Below are 22,988 nucleotides of genomic sequence, written 5' to 3'. Positions count from 1 at the left end.
GATGCCAATACAAGTGTGGTGCTGTGAGGATGTGCTGCAATAGCCAAGGCAGCCATATGTAAAAGCGAAAGAGCAATGCCTGCAGCTGAATGCTGGGGGAATTGCTACTGGTAAAACTTTCTGGGGTTGACATGGCCTGAGGCTAAACACCCTTTTCCTCCTGAAGCAGCCCCACCCTGGAGGCCATCAGTACTTAACCCCAAAGTCATGGAGGTGCTTGGCTCCCATCTACAATACTTTTACTTGTATTACACCCAGGGATAACAGTGTTATAACTGGGCCCTCTTGAGTCCATTAGCATTGTAGAGGATAGGAGTTTTAATAAGAAAATTTCAGCTTCTTCCCCACAGGAAGAAAAACTGAGTCGGTGGATCCACGGCTGGATTGTAAAAATCTGGGGCCATCACATGGGAAATTATAATACCTAGCCTTTCCATAGCTTTTTCCATCAGTAGATCTCAAAGCACTTATGGAGCCCCACATTGTTCTTATTTTACAGATGGAGAAACTGAAGCACACAGAGCATGAGTGACTTGCTCAAGACCACCCAGCAGAGCAGGCCAATGGCAGGGCCAGGAATACAGCCCACGTCTCCTGATTCCCAGTCCAGTGCTCTGCCCAGTTGACCACACTGCCGCCCCTCCTCAATGCGTCTCTGGCGCTGCCTCAGCCAGGCTGCGGGCCCTGAATGAAGTGACCCCAGCCCGCATCCCTTATTTACTCGGGTACTGCAGCAAGAGGTGGGGCGCTCAATGGCCAGGGGAACCCCCCTATGCCAGTCCCTCCCCAAGCGGAGCGCAGGACAGAGTCACTGGCGGGAGAAGGGGCCGGGCTCCCCGTCCTAGCCTCCAGCTCTCCCTGGGCTGCGCAGGCCGGGGGAAGGCAGCCCCGGGGCGTGCACGCAACACTGCGCGCCGCCAGGCGCCTTCCACCCTCACCCCCCCGCCCGTCCCGGCCTCCTCCCGCCGCAGGGAGGCGCCGCTCCCCCGGGAGCCGCCTGCGGAGCCCAGCTGGCTGGTCCCTGGCTGCGCGGGAGCAGGAGCCGCGGCCGCCCCAGGTGAGTTGAGGGGAGCTTCGGGGGCGGGGGAGCCGCGCGAGGAAGGACCCGGCTGGTTGGAATTTCCTCGCAGCGCCCGGGGCGCGAGCGCGCAACAGGCTGCGCCGCCCAGCGCTCGTCCCTGCGGCCGGCCCGCCCGGGGGGGAGAAGCAGGCGGGGGCTGCCCTGTGTACACTGCGCGGGTTTCCCCTCCTAAAGCCCCCAGCCCGTCAGTGAGTTGCCCTCCTCCGGCCCCAAAAGGCCCGCGCTCCCGCGGGGTTTGTTTCCTGCTGGCTCCCTGCTGCCGCTCCTTGCAGCGCACTGATAGCGCGTCCCTGCTTGTCCCCGGGAGCAGCTGCTGCTGGGATTGGTTTGGGGCAGGGCGAAGGAGCTGTTGTTCCAGGCTGCAGGTGTCTTGTACTTTCCGGGAGGGTGAAAGAAAGAAACAAAACACAACCCTCAGCCCCCTTGGCGGAAGTTTTTTAGAGACGTCCCCTTTTTTTTAGATTAAACGCTATTATTCTGCCAAATTCCTGCTGCTGGTGTTTTGGCCAGACGGTCAAACAGAGTTACCAACACCTTGGGAATGGAGGTTGTTCCTAACTCTGAAATGTTTCTTACCCTGAACAAAAAGTTGGGGTTGTTTTTTCAAAAGTTTACAACTGAACACTGACTTAATACAGCTTTGAAACTTTACTATGCAGAAGAAAAATGCTGCTTTCCCTTTATTTTTTCGTAGTTTACATTTAACGCAGTATTGTGCCTTGTTTGTTTGTCTAAATGCTGCTGCCTGATTGCGTACTTCCAGTTCCAATATGGTTGACTGGTTAGTTTGGAACTCTGAGGTTCTGCTGTAGGTCAAACCTCTTGGCCAGCCAAACAAACAAATAGTTCCCAACAGGTGTGCTTGTTATCAGGCAATATAACAAACACACATCCTTTGGAAGACAGGTAGCAAAGAGTAAGATGCTTAAGTTTAAAAACACTTTTTATTAATATATATTTTAAGCCAAGCACAGTTTAATAATTTCTTACAGCAAATACTTGTTTTTAATACTGCCATTTGAATCCCAGGCACTCCTGTATAAATACAAAGCAGTATATATTTTTAATAAAAGCTACTGCTAGGTTTTCATTATTTTCTCTGAGTAGTAGTTAACGTACAGAAATCATAATGTTGAGCTATGATTAAAGCCCTTTTTCTGCAATTGATATTATGTGGGTGGGCAGCCATGTCACACAGGTTCAGCAATCTGCCAGGGAACTAATAATTGCAGGTTCAATGCCTTAGATTTCTTTAAGAAAGAAACATAAGTGGGTAGAGATTGGGAACTTCTTAGCAGAAGTGTGTGCTGTGGAATGGGGGAAATAATTCAACATTTATTGTAAAACATTTTACCTTCACTGGGGAACATTTGACTTTATGAGTTTCATTATAGTAGAGCTCAAAGGCCATCCCATTGCTTTATAAAACTTTACTCCATATTGAATATATTTTATTCAGTTTTCAGAGTTTTTAATTTTTTCACCTATTTTTCTTTCTATATATGTGACACTGCATATAAACATGTGCTCAAATTCTGTAAAAGATTTAATAGCTTGCTAAAATCTTTCCTCCAGGATCCCTGCTTAATTCAGAGCACAGTATATCATGTAAACAAAGAATGTATCATAATGCATGTGACCAATACATATATACAAGTGGGCTAAATTAAGGTTGCAAAGGCAAATCATAACATTACTTTAATGTAGCTCCTTGTGTGTGGTAATGTATATTACTTGCAAATTTAGTGTTGTTCAAAAGTGCTTGGCTGGCAGACATGAAGGCTAAAGTCTTTTTAGCTAGAGACAGGAACAGGCTTCTCTCCACCTCTGGGCAGCCCACCTCAAGAATGAGTGGATACTGCCATTCAGTATCTATCAATTAGGAATGTTGGAATATATGTTCAGTTTCGCCACTGACTTGCTGTGTGACCTAGGACAAGTTGCTTAAAGGAATACATGATTTTGGCGCCAAAGTTATATTTCATAAAAGTAGGTCTTTAGTAAACTTAAAAACATCAGGAATGTCTCCAGAACTTTTAAACATTACAATAGAAAGTTGTCTTTTAAAATAAATAAATATCTTGAGTAATTTCAAACAAAATGTTGTAATACTGAGACACCTGGAAGTGAAACTGACTTTAATGAATTAAAAACAAAACTGATTTCATAGATTCCCCCACTCCCTGCCCCATTCTTTTAAGAGGAATACAAAATTGAGAAGTAAAATGGATTTTTAAAGTTTTTTTCAGTTTTAATAATACAAGTGTTTTAATAGAGGTAAAGAAACATACTTGTTCACAATGACACTGATCTTGCAAGCACTTAAGCATATGTTTCAGAGTGGTAGCCATGTTAGTCTGTATCAGCAAAAATAACGAGGAGTACTTGTGGCACCTTAGAGACTAACAAATTTATTTGGACATAAGCTTTCGTGGGCATAAGCTTCATCAGTGGGTTTTAGCCCATGAAAGCTTATGTCCAAATAAATTTGTTAGTCTCTAAGGTGCCACAAGTACTCCTCGTTGTTTAAGCATATGTTTAATTTTAAGCATGTGGGTAGACTCCTGGAAGTGAATGGAGTGCCTCAAATTCTTAAAGCTATCCATGTACGTAAAGTGTTTGCAGGATTGATGCTAATATGATGAATTAGTGTTTTTTTCTCAATTTTAGAAAATGGTGCAGAGTCAATTCCGCCATTGGTGTAAGCAGTTGTTTTCAGTCCAGTTGTACCATTTCCCCCGTGGCTGATAGAATTGGTCAAAAACCTTTGAAATTCTGATTTTGGGGAGGAGGGGAAATCATGAAAATTTCAGAGCCATTTTTCCTTGTTTTTTGACCAGCTATATGGTTGGCTGATATTTGAAATTTGTATGAAATTTTTCAACAATTTTGACTTTTTGTTATAAAACGCAAACATTTTTCATAAATTTTTGTTTCCATTTTTTTAACCTCCTGAATTGGTTCATGTCTACATGTTCTCCATGGAAAGTGACCCTGTAAGAAAGAAAACAGAGGCTGAGGGCTGAGACTGAAGAGGAACATATGCAAACACCAACCCAAGCAACCTGAACAGCATTACTTGATTCTATGGTATAAAGTAATAAAAAAAGACGTTATGTTTACAGTACAGATTTCAGTTGAGTCACAATAATAGGATAGCAAGTAAGATTGGCATATTAAGTCAGTCAGTACTAAAATGAATTCCCCCTCCCCCCCCCCCGCCCCCGCTTTTACCCTGCCAGGATGCCTGCCTGCTTGCCTAGAAGCTCTGTTTACACTGTGACTTTCAAGTGAGTTTGTAACCAGTTACTGACATAGTTGGCTTAAACATGGTTTGCATCATATGCAAAAAGGTTAATCCACAGTTTGTAACCGCAGTAGCTGATCACATGGGCCTAGGTTGCCATATGTCATAACACTGTTATTTTGCTCTGTAGAGGACTAGTACGGGTCCACTGTCTCACATACATTTGGCAGCACTGCCATGCAACCCTGCATCTCAGTGGGATTCTCTCAGCTCCAGCTGAGCTGCAGGAATTTTCAGTAAATATTTATGGTTTTCCTTATATGAAAAATCCTGCTAACTCTTTCGTCAATTTAAAGAAAGCTTTCTGAAGAAAGGCACAATTTTTTTTGTGAAAAATGAAAAATGTTGACAATCTAGACAAGCTTTCATTTAAAAAAAAAATTGCATTTGAAAACCGCAAAACGTTTTTTTTGTTTGAAAAATTTCTACCAGCTCTAAAAAACAATGATCCTGGGCCATAGAACTCGTATGAGAAATTACTGACTAAAGCAAAATTAAAATGACCAATTTATAAACCTCTCTGGACTGGAGAGTGAGGAGTGGTTGTAAAGGATTTACTGACAAACCCTTAATTTTAGCAGTGCTGCTGGGCAAGCCGGGCATAAGACACAAACGGTATTGTATAAATTCACTAATCAAACCTGCCAACTTCAAAACTAAAAGCTCAATCGGTACCTTTTTACAAAAACAATCAGCGAAAAAGCTTTCAATTCATTTTCTTTTATCAACTGTAGTCTGTTTGCTTCAAATAAGAGACTGGCAGTTAGTATTATTGTTAATGCTAAATAACGGCTTCTTTGTACTATTGAATTCTCTCTGGCCCAGGAAAAAATAAACTGTTTTAAAATAAAATATAACACGTTTTTGAAGACAAATGTAAATATAATCGCTGGCCTATAACTAGGGCCCTACCAAATTCATGGTCCATTTGGTCAATTTCACGGTCACAGGATTTAAAAAATAGTAAATTTTGTTATTTCAGTTATTTAAATCTAAAATTTCACAGTGTTGTACCTGCAGGGGCCGTGACACAAAAGGAGGTTGTGGGGGGGTGTCACAAAGCTATTTTAGGGGGGTTGTGGTATTGCCACCCTTACTTCTGCGCTGCTGCTGTTGGGGCACTGCCTTCAGAGCTGGGCACCCGGCCAGCAGCCACCGCTCTCCAGCCACCATCAAACTCTAAAGGCAGCACAGAAGTAACAGTGGCAATACCAAAACCCCCTACAATAACCTTGTGGATTCCCTTCTCCCCCACCCCCAGCGGTCCCCTTTTGGGTCAGAACCCCCAGTTTGAGAAACGCTGGTCTCCTGGTGAAATCTATATAGTATAGGGTAAAAGTACACAGAAGACCAGATTTCATGGGGAGACCAGATTTTGCTGTCCATGACGCGCTTTTCACGGCCAAGAGTTTGGTAGGCCCTACTTATAACACACCCCTGCCAAATTATAATTCCCTGCTCCAAAGCATGGGGCACTTGAGCTTTTCATATGCAAGGTCTGTAGAAATTCTGAACTTGAGGAAAACATACATTTGCCTCGGCTCGTTCTCAGAAATAGCCAACTGTTTTGGCTCAAATTTTCCAAAAGAATTCAGCCTGAGGCAGACACCCAGCATGGAAAATTTCAGCTCAAACCTTTCAAGTCTGGCAAAGTGAAAACAGGGTCTTATTATGGGAAGGGAATCATAATAGAGTAATAGATGGTGCTGCCAGCATGGACTATAATAAGGTAAATCCACAACACAGTATACCTTTGTTGCCTTTCAGAGGGGTCTGTCTTATGGGCTATTTCTCAGATTTATTCGTCCTCATGTTAACTTTCAAACTGATTTTTTTAAATGTTAGTATGTTCGGGCGATATTTCTTTTTACTGTGTGTTCTTCTCAAGGACTGTAGCTAACGCTTTTTGTGTATGCTAATGAATTTCAAACTTGAGATAGAGTTCACTAGAGACTTTGGGCTTGCTCTTATGTGGAACTCCCATTGAAATCAGGAAATATTCTGTGTGGAGAGTTTGCAGGATCTGGCCCATAATCCAACCAGCTGAATTTCATATAGATGATTAATTTAGAATTTCTGAGATTAAAACCAATCATCTGGGACAAATGTCTTATATGGGAGAGAATTTCTGTATTTAGGGGCATGGCTAGAATCTCTGAAGTTTTGCAAGTCACTTCTAAATGAATGCTTGGGAATAAAGAAAACCTCTTCCATCTTCTTAAAATCTTCTGACTAGGAGGTCCCTAAATGTCAGATAACATGCCTATTGGGAAACTTGTGTTTTCCATTGTGTTTTGAAACATGCCTTGGAATACTGAATGGTAGCTTTTATTCCAGAGGTGAGAGAAGTTTCAGAGAAGATTCTTGGAACGAGAAAGCTGATGGTGTGTTTTTGTTTTGTTTTGTTTTTTCCATTTGTAAAGAGCCACTGACTTCTTTGGGAGGGGTACAGACCTGCTTACGGTTCTCCACAGGCCTTTTCCCCTTCCCATTCCTTTCCCCTACCACCTGGGCTTTTTTCTGCTATTAGAAACAAACCTGAACGTTTTCTAAAGAGAAAAATAATGTATCCTATTTTAAATGGACAGAGACAATGAGACAAGTGAATCTCATGAACTATCTTCTTTGTGGTTTGTCTGAACTCTGTCCCCCTCTGTTCTGTTAAATGTCAGTCAAAGTTGCAAATGCCTGTGCACAATCAAAATTTTCTGATTGTTGAAGCAGTTCTTAGAGTATGAAAAACCTCTTAGAAGTCTGAGGCTCAGGCTAAAACTCTAAGGTTTGGCATACTACACATGAAATTGGCTTTCAGCAAAGCCTTCAAAACAAAATTTTAACTCCATAACATCAAAGAATTTCTCAAACTCTCAGCAGCTCCTGCTTATTTATACTGAGCTTCAATAGATTTGAACTCAGAGTTTTAACTCTGCAAAAGTTTACAATGCACTTGCTTATGTGTATGTACCTCACTGCCATCTGCTGGGTAGAATAAATCTAAAAGTTGACTTTGTTGTGAAAAATATTCCATTAGTGCACTGGATTTGCACCCTACATTTTAGGAGCTGAAAAGTGACAGGTCCATTCCCCATGTTGCATGTACATTACAGATAGTCAGTCGATGACTGAGATATGTATTTGCCACAGGATAGTACAAGGTCTACTAAAACTGACAGGTTTCAGAGTAACAGCCGTGTTAGTCTGTATTCGCATTTTTCTTTTTACTAAAACTGAATTCATTTTAAAATGTGACTTTGCATTCATGATGAGTGCAGATGCCTGATTTTTTAGTTCATTAGAAGAGATTGGTACAACAAGCTATTGCAGGCTGAAAAAAGTGTAAGGAGTAGGCAGAGGGTGAAGTTAATGGCAAAACTTGGGATGACTTCAGTGAAGTCAGGATTTTACCTAGGTTATACAAGTGTGTCTTCAACTAGGAAGACAATGTTCCTTACATTAAACCTTGGATAAATTACCCTTGCATCATCCATGCCAGTTCTTGCACTTTTATTGATAGGGGATAAATGAGTCCAGAGGAAAGTGGGGTAGACGATTTAGGAAAAGCTGCTTGTCAGGGTCTTGTCCCAACCCTTTTTAAATGTACCAAGTGGTGGAAAAATTCTTTGGAGACAATACCTAGCATGGATAGTTGCTGTATGTTGACAGCTTTGCTTTTCTCAGTAGCTGGGTGTAATATACATGTTGCCTTAATTGACAGAAAGATTAAATAGGCTTGGCAGACTCAGTTGTAGACCTAACTTTGCCGTCAGGATCTTGCGAGTCAGAATCAAAAGCTAAATTTTCTAATCCTGAGAAGGAAAAAAAAATGAAGAAAAAAATGCAACAAAAATTGAAGGTTCCCTTTCAGATTCAATGGTCATCACTGCAGACAGAAATAAGAGTTAGTCCATTATTGCCGCACATCATATTAAAAATAATTAGAAATGTATAGGTTAATTTTTATATTATTACCTTAATCTGTGGACCTTGTTCTACCAGTTGTGACCTCATTGATTATGGTGACTGGCATCAGGTAACATTCCATTTGTAAACACTTAATGATCTGCTGCAGTAAGGATGCTTAAATGGGCACCCTGAACTTGAAAGCAAATCAGTTTCAAACAAATGAATCTTAAGTACTTTCTACATATTGCATCTGTCCTGGGTCCCTCTGACAACTTTGATTTTTTTCACCCACATTTTCCTATTTTTAAAAAATGTTTTCCTCTCTCCTCTGTCTGAAAGATCCACAAAAGGAAAACCACTTGGTTGCAAAAAAAAAGACAGTGAAACCAACTGTACACAAAATGCCGTCAGACTCCTAAAATAAGCAAACTGTAAAACAGAGGGGAAACCTTTCTCTTATCTCTGCCAGCTATCCCAATCTTTGGTGTTAGTTGTAGTAATAGTAGGTAAAGCAGGTTTTGACAGAAATGTGATTTTTAAATTGGAAGTGTCCATTGTAAAGTTACAATAACCTCTTGCTCCAGCCTCAAAAGTAGTAGGTATTAAATTATTGTAAATGGCTCTTTTAAGAGGAAATAAAACATTCCAAATAGTAGCCTACAGCTTAAACATGCAGGAAATGTGAATGAGTTGACTCTAGAACCATATGATCTTTATCTGCCTTTGGGATAAGTTACTTAAAACATTTTTCTTCTGACGATTTTAAAATCAAATGAAGAGAAAAATCTACAATAATGTTCAGAAAACATGAGCATCTACAGAAGCTGGACTAAATTTCTCTTTTTTTTGTTTGATTTTAAAAAAATAGAATTCACAGATCAAAGAAGAGGTAGAAAAGCAATAATACGTGCCTCATGCATTCCGCTTTTCAAATGAGGCTCACCAAGAACTAGATTGGATACCGTTATTGGCATTGAATTATTGGCTTACTCTTTGAGTAGTCCTATTAATTTGAATAGGAATACTCAAGAAGTAAGACCCTGACTTACTGTGTACATCGCAATCTGGCCCAAAATGCTTTACAAGCAGTAAGGGCCTGGTTCTTCTAGCCTTATTCTCACTGGGCTAGATTCTACCACCCTTACTCGTATTGAATAATACCCAACTCCACAGTAGTCCCATTGAAATCAGTAGCGGCACTTATGAAGTAAGATACTACTCAGCATGAGTTAGACTGACAGAATCTGGTTCACTGGGATTACTTGTAAAGTGGCAGAACTGGTCACTCCTTAATCAAGATAAATAACACTTTGTTGAGTCCCTGATCCAGGAAAACAGTTAGGCCCATGCTTAACTTTAATCTGACTTCAGTGGAATTTAAGCACGTGCATCAAATTAAGCACTCACTGTCCTGAATAATAATGCCTAGTTCTTATATAAGCGGTATTATCAGTAGATCTCAAAATGCTTTACAAATAGGGATTCTTTTTTGAATCTGGGATTCATGTAGTAGTATACCCATTTTACAGATGAGGCACAGGAAAGTGGGTGATTTATAGAAGTTTTACTGGTAGTAGCATGGGGACCTGAAGTGAAGAAAAAACATAAATATCAAGGCCCAGACAGGAGACCTAGACAGCATCACTGCACAGGCCCTTGGGTTTACTGGTGCTCAGAATGTTCTATTAGCGTTTCTGTTTATTTTATTTAAAAGTTAACTGCTAAGCAAATATTGAGTTAAGCAGCATGACTTTCTGTGCCCAGTAGCCCAACTGACCAAACTAAGGGAGCTTTTCAGCATCAAAATGCCTAGCTGCCTCTCTAGGAACCTAAATACCTTTAAAATGTGGCCCTCAGATCTTCCTAAGGACTAGTGATGCTATTTTTGAAAAATAAAATTGGTCTAAAAATAGTTATTTCAGCTCTTAAAGTGAACAAACTGGTTATGGGCCAAAGGCTAAAATAATAAACTGAATATGTATTGAACACTCTGTGAACAAATGGTGATGAAGTAAATATGAAAGATTGTGCCTCTGGAGGTCTAGTAATATGCCAGCATCTGCTGAATATGCAGAAAATCCTCTCAAACAAAATATGTAAGTTTGAAGTTGCTTCAATAAACAAAACAACCCCCAAATAACTTTACTTACATAGTCAGTGAATATACTGTACTTTAAAAGGACCCAAATGTAGGAAAGATTAGAAAGACCAATAAAAGGTGCTGACCCTCAACGGGGATAAATAGTCATGGCTCCACTGAAGTCTATGGAGTTATGAGAATTTACACCAGCTAAGGAACAGCTCCAAAGGTTCTACCCTATTCCCCACTGCTGTGTGATCATTTATCACTATTGTCTCCATCCACCCCAACATTAATTTTGCACCCTTATTTTCTTCTATAATGAAAGTATACCCTTGGATGTGCATTGTTGCTTTGAAATACTGTTTATTAAATACTTCATACAATATCAAAAGGAATATAGTTATAGAAGGCATTAAGTTATAAGTTTTCTCATTTTGTGTCATGCTGACAGAGGAGAAGGGGGTAAACAATGTGATGTTATTAAATGTGATGATTATATGATGATGCAGGTTTATGTAAGTCTATGCAGAGCTTGCAAGTTTGTATCTTTATCTGTAGTGCGTGTTGCAACTAGGGTTGCTACTTGAAAGTGTCCAGTTTTCGACTGGAACACCTGGTTGAAAAGGGACCCTGGTGACTCTGGTCAGCACTGCAGACTGGGCCATAAAAGTCCAGTTGGCACTGGGCTGGCAGGCTCCCTACCTGGCTCCGTGTGGCTCCCTGGAAGTAGTGATGTGTCCCTTGGCTCCTAGGTGCAGGGGCGGCCAGGGAGCTCCATATGCTGCTCCCACCCCAAGTGCTGGCTCCACAGTTCCCATTGGCCAGAAACCATGGCCAATGGGAGCTGCGGGGGCGGCACCTTTGGGCGAAGGCAGCACGTGGAGCCTCCTGGCCACCCTTCCGCCTAGGAGCCGAGGGACATGTTGCCACTTTCGGGGAACCGTCCGAGGTGAGCACTGCCCAAAGGTTGCACCCCTATACCCGGCCCTGAGCCCCCTCCCACACCCAAACTCCCTTCTGGAGCCTGCGCCCAAACCCCCACCCCAGCTCCGAACTCCCTCCCATACTCCGAACCCCTCAGCAGTCTGCAGGAGATATGTGTACGTGTGGAGATGGGAAAATTATGCTTCTGTGGGATAGGTGGAGTAATGGAAAGCTTTTTTTGTTCATGTGGAAAACCTTTAAGCACTAGTATTATATCTAAAAATGTTAAGCATTTGAAGTTTAACATAGGTAAAAGTCTGGCTTTTTCTATTGTTCTCCCATGATCCCCAGCAACCTCTCCAAAATATTTGTGTTCTATTATTCTGTAATTTCTCTATTGCCTCTCCCTGTGTTCCCCCTCTTCCAAGAAATCGTAACCACAAACAAACAATTAAAAGCCAAAGCTCTTAGTAAAACAAACTTGGAGTTTCTGGCCAAACAATTTTAGAGATAATCTGAGCTAAAGAATATTAGGATAATTTTCAAAATGTCAGTAAAAGGAAGAAATTTCACACACAATAACTTTAAAACAACACTGGGACTTAGCTTCTGTGCAGAGGGCTGCACAAGACAAAATTACATCTTTAATACTGAATTAGGAGAGCTAGAGCAGTAGTTCTCAAACTTTTGTACTGGGGACCCCTTTCACATAGCAAACCTCTGAGTGCGACCCCTCCTATAAATTAAAAACACTTTTTTATATATTTAATACCATTATAAATGTTGGAGGCAAAGTGGGGTTTAGGGTGGAGGCTGACAGCTCGCGACCCCCCCGTGTAATAACCTTGCAACACCCTGAGGGGTCTCGACCCCCAGTTTGAGAACTCCTGAGCTAGAGGAACTTATGAGGCCCCCAGGGCTGCATTTTGGCCGCCTTGCATTTAACTGTAGTGGTAAAATTCAAGGGTACCTTATAGTATAAATTCTCCCATCTTTAATAATTTATGATAGTTTTGGAAAATTCTTGGGAGGAAAGAGTTCAGTTTTGATATTTTTGCTTTAAATAGGGAAATCAAAGTATTTCAGACCCCCCCCCCCCAAAAAAAGACTGTAGTTTAATGAATTTATCACAAAAATAGACAAATGGAAATAGGGGAACTGTGATGCAGTGGATATATGCAGTAAGCTTTAGTATGGCTTGGTACTGAACACTGATTGATAACCAAACCGTGGGCTATGTGATCACTGTATGTGGAATGCATTTGGGAACTGTGCTTCTTTGCTTGAAATTGCAGTTTCAGTTTGGTTTAGCTGGGGGGGCTTATGACATGCTGGCTGAACTGTAACCATGTGTTGAAGATAAATTGAAATGCAGGGCTATGTTACATATATATTCAGTTATTAAATAAAGCCATAATTTAATCTAGCCAGAGAAATCCCCACTGAATAATTCTGCATTTTAAAAAACTGTGGTCATGGTGTACCCACTCTTTATGCCGTAGCTTGTCAGGTTAATTTAATTAAAGTCCTGTCTTTAAAAATATACTTAAGTCAAAGATCCAAAGCGTTTAATCCCTTGAGACAGAAGCTCTGGTTAAGCATGAATTCAGCCCAACATAATTCTTCCTCATTATTGCCTGTTACAGTTTATTAATTAAATAGAAAGCAGATTCCTTATGATTGATCATTAATGTATATTATGATTATAACATCATAATCTTTAGTCAGTAAACACCTACACTGGTTCAGAAAATGGTTTTGCCGTGGGTGATAATTGCAGCCACTTTTTCTGTCTCGATTATTTTCTCATAACAATATAGCAAGGCTGCACAATTTTCTAACTGGTTACATATTAGACAAATGTATATTCATGTAGTTTTGCTGTGCCAGGTGAGTGAATGCATATGATACGAAAATAGCTGTACAGTTTCAGATGACGAAAGAGCATTTCTAAAACTCCCTGCTCTAGTAATGAGTAGAAATAATCCTTTTGCTTCAATACTTACAGAACTAGGAATAGCTGATACATGGAGATATTTACACCCAATGGGGAAACCATTTTCATTTCACTCGGGCTTACTTAATATCTTCTCTCAGATAGTCTTGTTGCTTCTTACCACTGAAAAAAAAAATATATAAAAAAAAATAAATGTGTATCGTTCGCCCTTTGCATTCAGCTGTGTGTGGAGGGGAGGTCAGTAATATGGAGTCTGGCTATATTCTACTGGTGACTTATTTTCTTCGCACCCATTCACCCGTCCGGGAACAGAGGTGGTTACTAGTAGTAGTCAGGCTTTTCTTTAAGGAATCTTAGCAGGCAATAGTCCCAGAGAGCAACCCTGCCTCAAGATTTGACTCTAATCAGTTACCAAGGTAGAGAGCAAACTCTCCTGCTGCTAGCACAGCTCTTTACAGAGCCTTGCATAAATATCTAAGCAACACAGCATGTCTTCCCTAAACATAACATTTACTAAGCAAAAGATATGGGAAGACTATATATAACAGCCCCCTCTCTTCCCCTGGCTCCCCCCCCACACAGTTGAATTTGGACCCAAAAGTTGCTTGGATCACCTTCCCTCCCTCCCACCCATTGTTCTAAAACTCACCCTACATTTGCCCATTTCCTCTGTCTTTCATGAATCTGCAATTTTAACCGTACTTAGAACATAACTGTTTTCTAAATACTTAGAAACTAAGACGCAGAAGCCCAGTTCTCCTATTACAGGATCTGAGTAACACCCCCATGTGGTGGGAGTAATAGGCCCCAGAACACACTCTTTTTAAAAAAACAAAAATTTCCAGGTTTTAGTAGATAAACCTCAAGACAGCCTTCAGAAGCAAATTAATCTCTCATACCTACCATGAAACATACTGTATACCCATATCAACAATATTAATCACCTAGAACAGATGTAAGTACATAGCTCAAGACAACTAAATTTGAACTCTTGTTACTTGAAAGGAAAATAGCCCTTGAGAAGGATTTATTTTGGGCTAATGCAGTGAACAAGAATCTGGCTCAAATCAAGATTACTCTTTATATGCACGGTGTTTCAACAGGAATGTTGTAAAAAGTTTTATTAATGAAACAATGTGATAAACCTAAAATGCAACAAGAAAGGGATACCTTTTATTCCTGATGCTCTGTGTAATTATAATTGAGATGCTGGCTCTCCTTCCCAGTATAGGTTTCAGAGTAGCAGCCGTGTTAGTCTGTATCCACAAAAAGAAAAGGAGGACTTGTGGCACCTTAGAGACTAACAGTGGACTTCAAAACGAGTTCTGTTACCATCAAGTTCTCCTTATGTAAGAACAACTATTTAATATATTATCATATTACTCCAAATCTGGAAAAACTCTGTTTTGAAATACTGCACACTTTACCTTCAGGAAACATTCAGCCTTTAAAGTAAGTTAATAGAGATGTTAGGCATTAGACAATGACACCTCTACCTTCCAACCTCCAACCCAATGCAGCAATACTTACCTGAAGTGAGCATGCTGAATGACTCTAAAAAGCAACCAGACAAAATTTTGTCGTCTGTTCTCCCATACGTTCTTTTTGAGATGAGAAAAGTAATTATGATTTTTCACACAACGTTCCTAAGCTTTTTGATTTGTGTGTGTGTTGCAAATAGTTGACACTTCAGTCCATTAGCCAAAATCACCAAGACCTTGGACAGATAGGTCAAGTTCAGAAATTGCAGTGGGAGTTAATGTATATAAAGTGGATCTGCATTCCAGATAACAGCGCGTGACTTTATTTATACCATTTGCTGCTGAGAACTGGGACTCAAATAATATATGATATGTCTTTCTGTTTAATTTCTAAAATTCAGAATTATAGCTAAAACAGAATGATCATGTTTGACTTTTTAAAAATAAAATGCTTAATGCAGTAGCTGTATACTTTTTTAAAAAATGAAGTGCTGATAAAAGTTATCTGATTGATAGCATCGGAAACTGAAATCCTTTATTTATCCACTGCATGAACAGTAGTAGTATAAGATTACCAGCGCTTAATTTTTGCCAGGATGAACCCTCCGACCTCTTGGCTCAGAACTTCATAGCCCCAGCACCTCTGAGCTTGCTACATCAGTTATGAATGTAAAAAAATTACTTGAGACCCGGCACCTCTTTAATTACCAATTAAGCACTGAAGCTTACCCATACCACCACACAAATATGTCTCAATTGTAGATGGGTTGGCATAAATGTTGGCAATTTCCCCGGGAAAAACTGGTTTAGGATAGGGTGCCAGTAAATACCAGTTTAAACCAGAAACGGTGGGGAAAGGGGAATTCTTATTAAAATAAACTATGAAAATGATTAAAATATATATAGCAATTTGATAATAGTTTTGCAGTAATATGGTCTGTTTAATTTTGATTAAAGGAAATAAACTAAATAAAAAAAGAGTCTCAACCTAAAGCTATATGTTACTGTCTTGGCTATGTCAGAGACTGAAATGTCTGTATTTAGGAATTCCCTTCCTTATTTAGCAATGAAAATTACCTATTTGTTTAGCAAACAAGGAAGGGGAATTGCCAGATTCAGAAGTTTCAATTTCTGTTTGAAGTAAATTGACAAATTAACTGTCTAGTCCAGTACCCTGTCTCTTGATCTGGGTGGCTGGAGTGCCAATTGGCTCCAGTACAGTGACTCAAGTCAGAATATTCCAACATGAGCAAAGGTGGAAGACCACTTTGCCCAATTCATGGCTATTTTGAGAAAAATTCATGAAGATGGCAGAGTCTTTCAAGAAAAAAATGTGTGGGAAGAAAGACAATATGAGGAAACGTTTTGAAAAATGCAGTGGAAAGAATGAAGAGACACCAGAACCACTGACGGTGACTAAATCTATTTGCATTGTGTTAGAATCAGACTCTGAGGATGAAGATATTGTTAACATTGCAATAGCATTGCCAAGTACATCAAAAGAGCCAGATCCAGGTTGGCCAAAGACAATGAGGAGGAAATATAATGATTTTTCTCAAGCAAAAATGGATGTGTTTGTAACAAAAGCAACGCTAGAATTTAAACAAAAGATAGACTGGAAAATACCTGAATTTTTGTGTGCCTGTAATATTCTGTTATTGAACATCCAACTTTTCAAGCAATGATCAGCAGCCTAAGGCCAGACTACAAAGCGCCCAATCTAAAGCAGGTAGCAGGGAAACTGTTAGACACATTTACTGATTGCTTTAGTGTGGAAGCATGCAACACATCACACGGAAAAGCATCTGGTCAGCTGAACAAGAAGGAATTGCACAGCCATGGTCTCTCAGCAGAAATCCTGACTTTCTGCCATATGTACTTTCATTTAAAATAGAAGACGCTCTATAACCATAATCAATGTTTTCAACCGCTATCAAGGAAAACGCTTCACCTGTAACGTGCTGGAAAAATCTGAAGAATACAGATGTTCCCTCTGACTTCATGGAACTGGTGGTGAAATTGCCCAGTGTCCAGCAAGGTCAGCAAGCATAGAACAAATCTTTCAAACTTTGGAAACATCCATTCAAAGCTGAGGAATCAGCTCGATCTGTGCGTTACACCAAAGTTGGTCTGCTGCCGCCGAATGCTGTGTGGCCAAATGGACCCGGACTGGTAGTCTACAACTCAGCATGCTTCTGATTGCTTAATGTTTCAAGCCTATCATTCTGCATTATTGTTGTTTTCATGTAATTGAATGTTTTTGACTTTTGTTTATGTGATATTGAAAACAGACATGTGTTATAACACGTATAACTTCCTTGAGAAAATACTGAACCAAAATGTATACAGACATTCTGATGTTCAGTATTATGGTTACATGCATTATTAGTATTGTCCCCACTGTAGTTTTACTTTCTATTTGTACAACCCTAAATAAATCTATGAATCTACTGCCTTATGTTACCACAATTTGAATATGTAACTAAAGCTAAATGTAATGTGGTTTGTGGTGTGCATTAATCAAACAGTTTTAAAATACATTAGAACCCTGTTTATCCAAGCCTCCATTATCCACCTCTCTGTATTAACTGAACGGGGCGGCGAGGTCAAGAGGCGAAGCCCCGTTGCCTGGGGCTGACAATCAGAGCCCCACCCACTCCCCTGATTATCAAAAGTTTTGATGATCTGATCTGGCCCCAGTCCCAATTAGGTCAGATTAACAGGGTTCATTGTAGAAAATGCCTTAAACTGGTACTAACTAGATTTTCCCTAGGCAGTAAAAACATGGATTTTCCTGGTAAAAACCACCTCTAATAAATACCATACCAACATCAAGAAGGCATTTAAACTTTCATCTGAAATTACTTTTTTTTCACATTTGTGATGGTGATTTGGTGATGCTGACTTCTTTCCACTAGGATCTTGACTGAAGCTACCAACCTATGTCACCTAGGCCATTAAAACAGCTGTCTGATATACAGATTAGATTTCTGATCTCTGCTGACTCTGGTTGGATTCCGAGCAGTAAACTAGAGTTGAAAGGTCTGCTGAGATATCCAGTTCCATCAAACACTATGTGGTTTGAAAAAAGAAACACGAAGCAAAACAAAATCTGGCTGATTAAGTAGAAAAGGTGCAAATTATTTCTAGCGCATTTCAGGGGAGCTCTAATCTACTACTGCTGATTATTGAGAGGATTTCACCCCTAAATAAAGGCGCCTATGGCATTGTGCTAAGAAAAGCTGCCATGACCTGGGTGTACAACCATTTTTGTATTAAAAGAATTGTGATCTCAGATAATCTGTTCATTTTGAAACATAGCTGTTCTTTGTTTAGAAAGTGTTTCACTTTCTGTAGAAAGAAAACCAGTTTGTGAACCAGTTTGTGAACTGAAAAGAGACATTTCAAGAGAGACTGTTTATCAGATAGCGCATTTTCTTGCTGTCAGAGAGCTGTGGTTGAGTTTCTGTCTTCTTTTTTGTTTTGACTCCATGTAACTCCAGATTTTTCTTTCAATGGATATGAAAGAAAGTGGTGCTCTCTGGTTGTCCTGCTGAAATTAATTTTCCTAGATGCTGGTATGTTTCCAAGGAAACTGGCCAGTAACGTGGTAGGGTTTAAGGGTGGAGGGCCAGGGCCTAGTTGTAATTAGAAGCTGGTGAAACATTTTTGGGTGACAGGCTATTTTTCAATGGAAAAATTTTTCTTCATAAGTGAAAATGTTAGTGAGAAACCATTTAGCTTTTGTTCAATATTTTTCATTTTTAAAGAATGCTGACTAAGTGTGAATGTGCTCTTTCCCCAGTGGCTGGAGCCTCCAACTGGGGAAACTTTCTAGCTGGTAAAAAAGCATTTTGGTTTATTTTTTCTAAATTTTACTGTTGTTTTGCAAAATATCAAAGTTCTTCAGTTTTGTCCATTTTTTAAATTGTTGAAAAGTTTTGACCAGCACTACAACGGGCCAAAAACCACACTTTTTATTACTTTTTTTGTTGAAAATTTTACATTAATTTTTTGTTAAAAAATGAATTTTTGATGAGAAATTCTGTCAAAAACTTGAAATTCAGGAAAATTTGACCAGCTCTGATCATTTTATTTGGCCTTCCCATTTGGGCCCTGATCTCATCGAGACCTACACACATGTTTACCTTTGCTATTGTGAATTGTCTCATTGAAATCATAGAACTATTCACAGTAGTGAAGTTAAATGAGCCTTTGCAGGCTCACTAATGTCTTTGTTGGTCACTGCTGTGTCTGTTGGCAGATGTGCTGTATGGTGGCAAATAGCATGCTAAGTTTAAAATATTTTCACATTTAGAATACAACCATACTGTGATCCTGAGAGATGACTTCAAGAGCTAAGTTGTACCAGTCCTGGTTCTGTGTTGGATGGGAGATTGTCTGGCTATGTAGACTCCCTTCTCAGGCCCTACGCTACCAGCACTCCCAGCTATCTTCGAGACACCACTGACTTCCTGAGGAAACTACAATCCATCGGTGATCTTCCTGAAAACAGCATCCTAGCCACTATAGATGTGGAAGCCCTCTACACTAACATTCCACACAAAGATGGACTACAAGCCGTCAGGAACACTATCCCCGATAATGTCACGGCAAACCTGGTGGCTGAACTTTTTGACTTTGTCCTCACCCATAACTATTTCACATTTGGGGACAATGTATCCCTTCAAATCAGTGGCACTGCTATGGGTACCCGCATGGTCCCACAGCATGCCAACATTTTTATGGCTGACTTAGAACAACGCTTCCTCAGCTCTCGTCCCCTAATGCCCCTACTCTACTTGCACTACATTGATGACATCTTCATCAAAAAAGGAAGAAAACAGATGAAAATGTGAGCTACAACACTTCAATAGAGTTAGAGCTAAAAATGAAGAAACATGAATATACTAATACTTGTGAAATTTCAAGAAATTGAAAAAGAAGTTTGATTGTCTGAAAGTGTAACACAAAAAGCGCTCTCTTTGTTAGACCAGAAGTGTCAGAACAAATTTCTTAGTTTTTTTCTTCTCCTGTTTGCATTTATATGAAAAAATATGTTGTTTTAATAGCATCTTGTTAACACATATGAGCCAAAATGTTCTAGCAACACAATTATCTTGTCTGTGTGGTTATTTTCTGAAGAGTCCAATAATTCAAAAATAACCATTTTCCACTCTTTATAGTGGTTACTCCATTGTGGACTCTGAGAATACTGGCATCACACACGCTGATCGCACTGGAGTAGAATTTGGAGCACACATTTTTGTTGTGCCCACTGGCACTGCTCTGCTTGAGGGTTTGTCAGTGTTTCAGTTGCAAACCACTCCTTGCAGAGATTTATAGCTAGGCCATAAAAGTTCCCTCCCAGCTAAAATTTGTGCTGCTTTTAAGTTTTATGGCACACACACAAAATAGAGGGTTTTTTTTTTTTCAGGGGATATATTTCATCATTATGCATAAGGATTTATGCACATAAATCCCACTGCTGCTTGGGAGAGGTAGACATCTAATTTGTGGCATACAGTGACATGGGAAAATAGGGCCAGATCCTCAGCTAGTGTATGGGGGTGTAGTCAATAAAACTAGGCTCATTTAGAGGACCTGGGGATTTGGCCCACTGTGAACAACCGTTTTTAGTGGCAGTAGCTGGATTTTTTTTTAAATTGCTGCTGTTTTCTTCAGTATCGTATAATTTCAGTATATTTCAAACATTGAAAATTGGGGACCATCATAAGTTGTACCTTTTGTGTACAAAATAAAAGTGTAGTTAAAACGGGGCAGTGTCAATTTCAGATTTACAACAAGGTCTAAAATGACCTATTTTATGCTTTTCTCCACCAGAAGAATTTGCCTGAATCCAACCCTATTTAGTCTAAGAGTACACAGTGGACTCACACTTTGTGAAGTGGTGAATAAAGCAATAGCAGAAAGATACCAGGCCCAGGAATAGCCATAGTCTGCTTGCACAGGGCAATCTCCATTCTCATCCCAGGTCTAAAAAACAACAATCCAAAAGCAGGTTTCAGAGTAACAGCCGTGTTAGTCTGTATTCGCAAAAAGAAAAGGAGTAGTCTCTAAGGTGCCACAAGTACTCCTAATCCAAAATCAGTGTTTCATTTGGTGGACATTATCATGGAGCTGGCTGTTCCAGAGGGATGGGGACTATTGCAACAAAATTCCACTGCTTCACTGCACCTGCATCAAATGCCTCATGACTGCTTCAGAAAGTCAGTGTGGCCTGGAGGATAGCACCCTGGATCAAGATTCAGAAGCCTGAGCTCTATTCCTGGCACTGGCACGCTTGATGACTCAAACTGGAACAGGTACAGAGAAGGGCTACTAAGATGATCCGAGGAATGGAAAACCTGTCTTATGAAAGGAGACTCAAGGAGCTTGGCTTGTTTAGCCTAACTAAAAGAAGGTTGAGGGGAGATATGATTGCTCTCTATAAATATATCAGAGGGATAAATACCGGAGAGGGAGAGGAATTATTTAAGCTCAGTACCAATGTGGACACAAGAACAAATGGATATAAACTGGCCACCAGGAAATTTAGATGAGAAATTAGACGAAGATTTCTAACCATAGGAGGAGTGAAGTTTTGGAACAGCCTTCCAAGGGAAGCAGTGGGGGCAAAAGATCTATCTGGCTTTAAGATTAAACTCGATAAGTTTATGGAGGTGGTGGGATAACATGGTTTTGGTAATTAAATATTCATGGTAAATAGGCCCAATGGCCTGTGATGGGATATTAGATGGGGTGGGATCTGAGTTACCCAGGAAAGAATTTTCTGTAGTATCTGGCTGATGAATCTTGCCCATATGCTCAGGGTTTAGCTGATCGCCATATTTGGGGTCGGGAAGGAATTTTCCTCCAGGGCAGATTGGAAGAGGCCCTGGAGGTTTTTCGCCTTCCTCTGTAGCATGGGGCACGGGTCACTTGCTGGAGGATTCTCTGCTCCTTGAAGTCTTTAAACCACAATTTGAGGACTTCAATAGCACAGACATAGGTGAGAGGTTTTGCAGGAGTGTGGGTGAAATTCTGTGGCCTGCGTTGTGCAGGAGGTCAGACTAGATGATCATAATGGTCCCTTCTGACCTAAATATCTATGAAACTATGAATCATCTGGACCCATGGAAAAGAAGCCCTTGAGGAATTCCACCATGATTTCAACAATTTCCATCCCACCATCAACCTCAGCCTGGACCAGTCCACACAAGAGATCCACTTCCTGGACACTAGGGTGCTAATAAGCGATGGTCACATAAACGCCACCCTATACCGGAAACCTGCTGACCGCTATACTTACCTACGTGCCTCCAGCTTTCATCCAGACCACACCACACGATCCATTGTCTACAGCCAAGCTCTACGATACAACCGCATTTGCTCCAACCCTTCAGACAGAGACAAACGCCTACAAGATCTCTATCAAGCATTCTTTCAACTATAATACCCACCTGCGGAAGTGAAGAAACAGATTGACAGAGCCAGAAGAGTACCCAGAAGTTACCTACTATAGGACAGGCCCAACAAAGAAAATAACAGAACTCCACTAGCCATCACCTTCAGCCCCCAACTAAAACCTCTCCAACGCATCATCAAGGATCTACATCCTATCCTGAAGGATGACCCATCACTCTCACAGATCTTGGGAGACAGGCCAGTCCTTGCTTACAGACAGCCCCCCAACCTGAAGCAAATACTCACCAGCAACCACACACCACACAACAAAAACAGTAACCCAGGAACCTATCCTTGCAACAAAGCCCGTTGCCAACTGTGTTCACATATCTATTCAGGGGACACCATCACAGGGCCTAATCACATCAGCCACACTATCAGAGGCTCGTTCACCTGCACATCTACCAATGTGATATATGCCATCATGTGCCAGGAATGCCCCTCTGCTATGTACATTGGTCAAACTGGACAGTCTCTACGTAAAAGAATAAATGGACACAAATCAGACATCAAGAATTATAACATTCAAAAACCAGTCGGAGAACACTTCAGTCTGTTTGGTCACTCGCTTACAGACCTAAAAGTGACAATTCTTCAACAAAAAAACTTCAAAAACAGACTCCAACGAGAGATTGCTGAATTGGAATTCATTTGCAAATTGGATACAATTAACTTAGGCTTGAATATAGACTGGGAGTGGATGTGTCATTACACAAAGTAAAACTATTTCCCCTTTATTTCCCCTCCTACTGTTCTTGTAAAGTGCTGGAAATGGCCCACCTTGA

At 40.4% G+C, this 22,988-nt stretch overlaps 1 protein-coding gene across 3 annotated transcripts in view; it reads left to right on the top strand.

Annotated features, from left to right (window-relative positions):
- The first annotated feature begins 956 nt into the window (after nt 1–956).
- The window catches only part of ARHGAP8 (Rho GTPase activating protein 8), a 132,437-nt gene continuing 110,405 nt past the window's right edge, over nt 957–22,988 (top strand). For 2 of the 3 annotated variants that reach the window (XM_074936570.1, XM_074936588.1), the window contains exon 1: nt 957–1,057. The gene's annotated coding sequence lies outside the window, so the exon portion shown is untranslated. The remainder of the gene's footprint in view (nt 1,058–22,988) is intronic. The other variant, XM_074936580.1, reaches the window with a different exon arrangement.

Source organism: Natator depressus, chromosome 1 (assembly GCF_965152275.1).
Source record: "Natator depressus isolate rNatDep1 chromosome 1, rNatDep2.hap1, whole genome shotgun sequence".
NCBI lineage: Eukaryota > Metazoa > Chordata > Testudines > Cheloniidae > Natator > Natator depressus.
This window is presented reverse-complemented; position numbering and strand designations above follow the sequence as displayed.